Source organism: Equus caballus, chromosome 29 (assembly GCF_041296265.1).
Source record: "Equus caballus isolate H_3958 breed thoroughbred chromosome 29, TB-T2T, whole genome shotgun sequence".
Classification (NCBI taxonomy): domain Eukaryota; kingdom Metazoa; phylum Chordata; class Mammalia; order Perissodactyla; family Equidae; genus Equus; species Equus caballus.
This window is the reverse complement of record NC_091712.1, coordinates 30,839,624-30,845,623: the sequence shown is the minus strand read 5'-3', so window position 1 is coordinate 30,845,623 and position 6,000 is coordinate 30,839,624. Positions and strand designations below refer to the sequence as shown.

The following is a 6,000-nucleotide window of genomic DNA, read 5'->3' as shown; positions in this document are numbered from 1 at the left end:
ACTATTAAGTGCTTATAATTGCTGCAATATTTATTTCTATGCCTGATTTCATCTGGTCCTAATGATGTAGGCTCTATGGTTATCCTCATTTGCTGAGACACAGATGCGAACTGACTTACCTGAAGTCATACAGCTAGTAAGAGATGGAGATACAATTTAAATCCAGCGACTCAGATTCCAGAACACTCAGGTTCCTAACCATTATAATATCGGTAAAATTGTTCTTTTGGGTAAATACTGTCCTATTTCTATCTCTTTCTGCTCTAAAAAAAAATCATACGCCACTTTAAAAAATATCTGTAATGTCTCCTTACTCAATTCTAAAAAGAAAAAGATGTTCTTTTTTAAAGACAATGGCGCAGTTGGCATTGAATAGTAGCTTATGAAGCATCCATCAGTTCTCTTTCCCATTTCTATGGTGAATTTCCCTTCCCGGTCTTACCTTTCCTCCTTCCCCCCGTTGCAGAACATCAAGGTGGTTCAGGTGGGATGGAGCCCCACCAACTCTATGGGTAAGCTCTGATTGGCATAAGCCAAACAGCATGTGCATCTTTCTGGCCACGTGATTGGTAGGGATCAGCTTAGTGCCCCAGGCATCAACCAATCAGTGCCTCGTATTTTAATAGCCACCATGATTGGTTCGGGTTTCTGTAACTAGAGATGAGAGTGTCTCCTCCCTACTGGGAAAGAGGAGGCGCCTAACTCTAATCGTGCTGGCAGCCATCGTGGAGGAGGAACAGAGAGAAGCACAGATAAACGAAGCCAGAGTTCTGGCTGAACCACATCTGACACCTGCCTGGCTTCTCGACTTCTCAGTCATGTGAGTCCTAAATACTCTTTATTGCTTTGAAGTCATTTTGAGTTGGAGTTACTTTTAGTTTCATTCAAAATCACGCCAGCTGATGCAAATAATTTCTTATATTAGGTATATAAACTCTAACTACTTAAGTAGGTTTTTCAAAAACAAATTTCACAAGAAACTAAAAAAAAAAGAATTCTAAAGTATCCAGAGAGCTTCCAAAATCTGAAGAACATTTGCAAACAGATTTGTATCTCTGACTTCTGTGAAAAAAATAAGATAAAGTAAAATAAAATCCACCCAGCCCGGGTGATTCCTCTGTTTCACACATGAAGGTAATCAAGATTGTGAGTTAATAGTTTAGGGCCAGATGTAACAGATGCTCAGTTAATTGGCCCATGATATGCAGGTTTCAGATTGTAGCATACAATTGTCTTGGATTTTGTTGCTAAAAACACTCCTGTTTTTGCCAAACAACACTGTTTTGGAGGATTGCCACCACAAATACAGAGAGCTAGCTGGGATGAAGTTTTGTGCTTTTAGTGGGACCACTAGATTATTATAATATGAGAGGCAAGACATCAGCCTATATGTCTTCAATTAAACACACATTACCCAGTAGATTTAAAAAAACAGCTTCATTCTCAATAACTAGTAACTAGCTATGAAGATAATAGCGATGCGATTCCTTTAAAATGCACGAGAAGTTGCATTCTATCTAAGAGCGTGTACCCATCCAAGGACATTCTCTCCGTGACCAATTTAATGTTCCATGGAGATCTTAGCCTCTGAGGACACAGGGCCAAAGCTAATCAAGAAATCAGTTGAGATGTAGCACAGTAATGCCCGATTTTTACCAAACTGGGAAGATAGTCTGGAGAGAGGTTAGCTCTCTAATAGGAGACATCCCATTATGTTCTCAGCTTCCCAATTAGCTTTGTTGGCCCAAGATGGCTCTGTAGAATAACAGTGAAAATGGCAGCTTTCCACTCTGCTCTTAGAACAAAATATTAGGAAAATAGAGGTCTGGCTGGCAGTGGTAAAAACAGAAGTGGTTAGAAGATTTTACCTTCCATTTTTATTTCTTTTGGTGTTAACTACTGTATCTGACAATGGGGACATGGATAGGCATAAATCGTATGTTTATTTCCATAGGAATAAAATACATCTGGATCTCTGCTCTATTAAAACTAATGAGGGTGAAACGCATGTCTAGTGCAAGCATAACGTCATATGCAAGTGTAACATCATATGCAAGCAGTGCCTGGGCTCTGAACAGATTGTGCCCCCAAAGCCAGTTTTTATGGGTTGTGTAAAACTTGGAACATATTTTTTGATAGGAACAAATGTGATTGTCAAAAGGCCAGCCTGTCTGGATTGCTCATAATGGAATAGTATACCACAAAACCCAACCATGATGTTAATGGTGCCTCTCGGGAGGAAATGGTTCAGAGCACACTTGGGTGGTTGTTTTTCTCCCTGGTGGCAGAGGCATTGGGGTCCTTCTTGGCTGTTCCACAGGGACATAGTTAAGTAGTGTGGAGAAGGTTGTTGATGGGTGGGAATAGGCAAGGACTCAAGTATGGAAGGGAATGGTACTGAGGGGCTGGGAGAAAGGGGATAAGAGCATTATCAAGCCAGGGAATGAGAAAGGCAGCGGCTCCTAATAGCATGAGTCCTCAGGTCTCTGCTTGTGATTCATCTCCTTTGCAACAACATGGATGGACCTTGAAGGTATTATCCTAAGCAAATTAAGTCAGACAGAGAAAGACAAATACCATATGATTTCACTTATAGGTGGAAGATAAACAAACACATAGATAAGGAGAACAGATTGGTGTTTACCAGAAGGGAAGAAGGTGGGGGGAGGGTGAAAGGGGTAAAGGGACACATGTATGGTGATGGATGGAAACTAGCCTTTTAGTGGTGAACACAATGCAGTCTATACAGATGCTGAAATATAACGTATGCCTGAAATTTACACAATGTTATAAAGCAATGTGACCTCAATAAAGTTAAAAAAAATTCATCCATTTTCAAGGACAACATCAAGCATGCAGATTTTGCCTAAAGTCACTTCATAACAAAGGAAATGATGGGGCATTAACTCAATTCAAAGAATTCGGGAGTTCTAGTCAATCTGACATAAGCGTAGGCTCTTCTGACACTGAGCTATAGAATTTTGATTTTATTGAACACCTCAGAGTTTTGTGTATTGGAATTTTCAGCACTTAAATGGCCATCAGAAAGAGAAGTCAAACTGAATAAAGGTCAAACGTTACTCTGACATGAAAATCGCATAACAAAGGCCTCATTAAAATTTCATCTTCCTATTCAAGGCAAACAAAATTCAACTTCTCATTGAAATGGAGCAGAGTTAAACTTTTATTTTTATTGTTTGTAAGTTTTAATTTAGTTCAATTTTTATTTCAGGGAGTACACACTGATTTTTCCATGAAAAGCATAAGTACACATCTTTTATGTATTTTGTCTATGTGAACAAAAACCATTTACAATGGAATAAAATAAATTGTATACACTTTTTTCTTGGGAGAGGGCTCCGTACCTTTCATGAGTTCCTCAAAATATTCATGTCCCCAAAATGGTCAAGAGTCAATGCTCTATGAGATTGAAAGTACAGGCATTAATTATAGATCCAGTTACACTTATAATGTGACAGATGGTTTTTGAGAAGAGCTGGAGATTTTTCAGCAGCATTCCAAATGGTGACTTGGGCTTATTCATCTGAGAGTATTAAATGCCTCAATTCCTGTTTGAAGGTGACAAATGCAAAATTTAAATATACTCGTAGGGTTTTCATCTATGAGTCAGCAGTTTATTAAAGAGAAATCTAGTCGAAATATGTAATATTTATATGTAAAATATATTTATAATATTTATATTATAGGTATTATTTAAAGGTAAATATGCATATGTTATCCAAGCTGATAATAATGCCTGATTATTAAATTGTCATTTTTTCCTATGACACTTGGTCCAGGCTGTTGTTAATGAAAAAGTGTAACGTATAAGCTCTTTAAGATTGAGGACTCTACCTTCCATGTTCTTTGAATTTCCCTAAAGGCCCAATCTGTGGCTCTCCATCTTTATGTGTATATGTCATCATCTGTTCCACATCTGGCAGGATAAGTAGTCACTGGTGGTCCAGCTATCTTTCTTCCCTTTTGTCTTCTTACTACTTCCCCCTGCTCAAAATTCTAGTTATTCTCTTCAGATGTTATTCTGTTTGTCAGTATCCTGCGTTACTCCTCTTAATCCTTTCTGATATTGCTTTGTATTAATCTTTGCTCTCTTTACCAGCTGTCTATTTTCACAGGCTTCCTGAAATTCCCGCACGCTCCAGTCTCCCTGCTCAGCAGGAAAGAAGCAAGAACAGAAGCACCTGATAACCATTGTCTGAGCATACTCTGTGGATGTCAGGCGATTTGCTAGGTGCTGGGGATAAGACATGCAATCTCTGCTCCCAAGGAGTTAAGATCCAGGCAGGTTAAGCAGCCTGGTAAGATCTTCCAGGACCTTCTGTCTCTCTGCTAGGGAGAGAAAGGGCTGTTGTGAACGAATAGTTTGGGGGCTGTCCATTCTGCCATATTTACCTATCAAATGTGTCCCCGAGCATTGGGTGGGTATTAAGTAAATATGTCATTCCCAGTCTCATTTTACAGGGGGGCAAGCAGCCATGCAGAGATGGGGGTCATTTTATAAATACATTCACTTCAAAAACTAATCACGCTGAGAACATTCCAATTTTCCTTCCCAAAGGAAAGTCCCATTTCTTTCTGACCACTATGATGATGTGTCAATACTTTGAGGAAGATTGCTTTGGACTTTAATTAATCAGCCGAACAGTCAGTCAACAAATGTTTACTGAGTGCAGGGTGATATGTGCCAGATTCTGGAGACACAGCAGAGAACAAGTCAGAGAGCCCACCTTCAGGCGTTTGCAACCTACTGGGGAGAGAGCAGATGGGGGATCTGTTATGCTGTCACTTGCCTCATTTCTCTTAGGCCTAGTCTAATTTCTTTCAAGTCATTTAAGTCCCTTAAATAGTTGGTTTGGTTCACTCAGTGGAACCAAGCTTGGAACTTCTGACTCCAAAGCGTCCCTGATGTGACAAGGCCTCTCACAGTGGCTCACTCAGCAGCAGTAACAATGGCTTCTCTGCTGCTACAGTTGATCTTACTGGCTCTGCGTGGATGGCTTTTCAATATCGAGACGGTGGTAACCTTACCTACACTGAATTGAGTCACAATAGTGTTCTTTTGCCAAGTTCTTCTACAAGATAGACTGTCTCCTCTGCGTGTACTCCTGTGAAACTCATAAAGGTGGACGTGGTCCATAATATGACTAAGAGTTTTTCCAGAGATGTTTTAATTTAATTTCTGGGAAAACAAATGGTAAGCAAAAACCTGGGATACAGCCTTCAAAGCATTTAAAAACAAATATCCTAGCAGAGTGGGGTTTGAACTGTGTGAGGTTCCACTCCTCCCCTCATCCTAATACATTGATGCGCTTTGCTCCAGTGCACCTAGAACATGACACATGTCCCTCTATCCTCATTCAGGACTCTATGCTGACATGCACTGGGAACAAGGACTTTCATCAAATGGCACTATTGGTCTCTCTCCTATTTTCCAGCACTGTGATTTCCAGAGGGAATGAATACTGTCTTGGGCAGACTGGTGGTCTTATTGGTTTGGAGTCCATCTAAACCTGTTCTTTTAGCCACCCAAAATTGGTCTCCTGTTACTGACTACCTGTGCCTGATACTCTCTGATGCTTGAGGAACAGTGGCCTTCTAGGCTGATTAGGGAGCCCGCTCAGCACTTGAGTGGTTAATTTTTTGTGTCAACTTGGCTAGGCCGTAGTGCCCAGATATTTGGTCAAACATTATTCTGGGCGTGTCTGTGAGGGGGTTTCTGGGTAAGATTAACGTTTAAATTGGTAGACTTTGAGTAAAACAGATTGTTCTCCATAATGTGGGTGGGCATCATCTAATCAGTTGGTGGCTTGAATAGAACAAAAGACCAACTTCCCCTAAACAAGAGGGAATTCTGCCAGAAGACAGCCTTTGGACTTGAACGGCAACAGTGACTCTTCCTTGGGCCTCCAGGCTGCCAGCTGACCCTGCAGATTTTGGTCTTGCCAGCCTCCACAATTGTGTGAGCCAATTCCTTTAAAT

At 40.4% G+C, this 6,000-nt stretch overlaps 1 long non-coding RNA gene across 1 annotated transcript in view; it reads left to right on the top strand.

The window, feature by feature from the left end:
• The first annotated feature begins 628 nt into the window (after window positions 1-628).
• LOC138921381 (uncharacterized) overlaps window positions 629-6,000 on the top strand; it is a 58,918-nt gene continuing 53,546 nt past the window's right edge. The window contains exon 1 of the long non-coding RNA XR_011433914.1: window positions 629-820. This is a non-coding gene — a long non-coding RNA (uncharacterized lncRNA). The remainder of the gene's footprint in view (window positions 821-6,000) is intronic.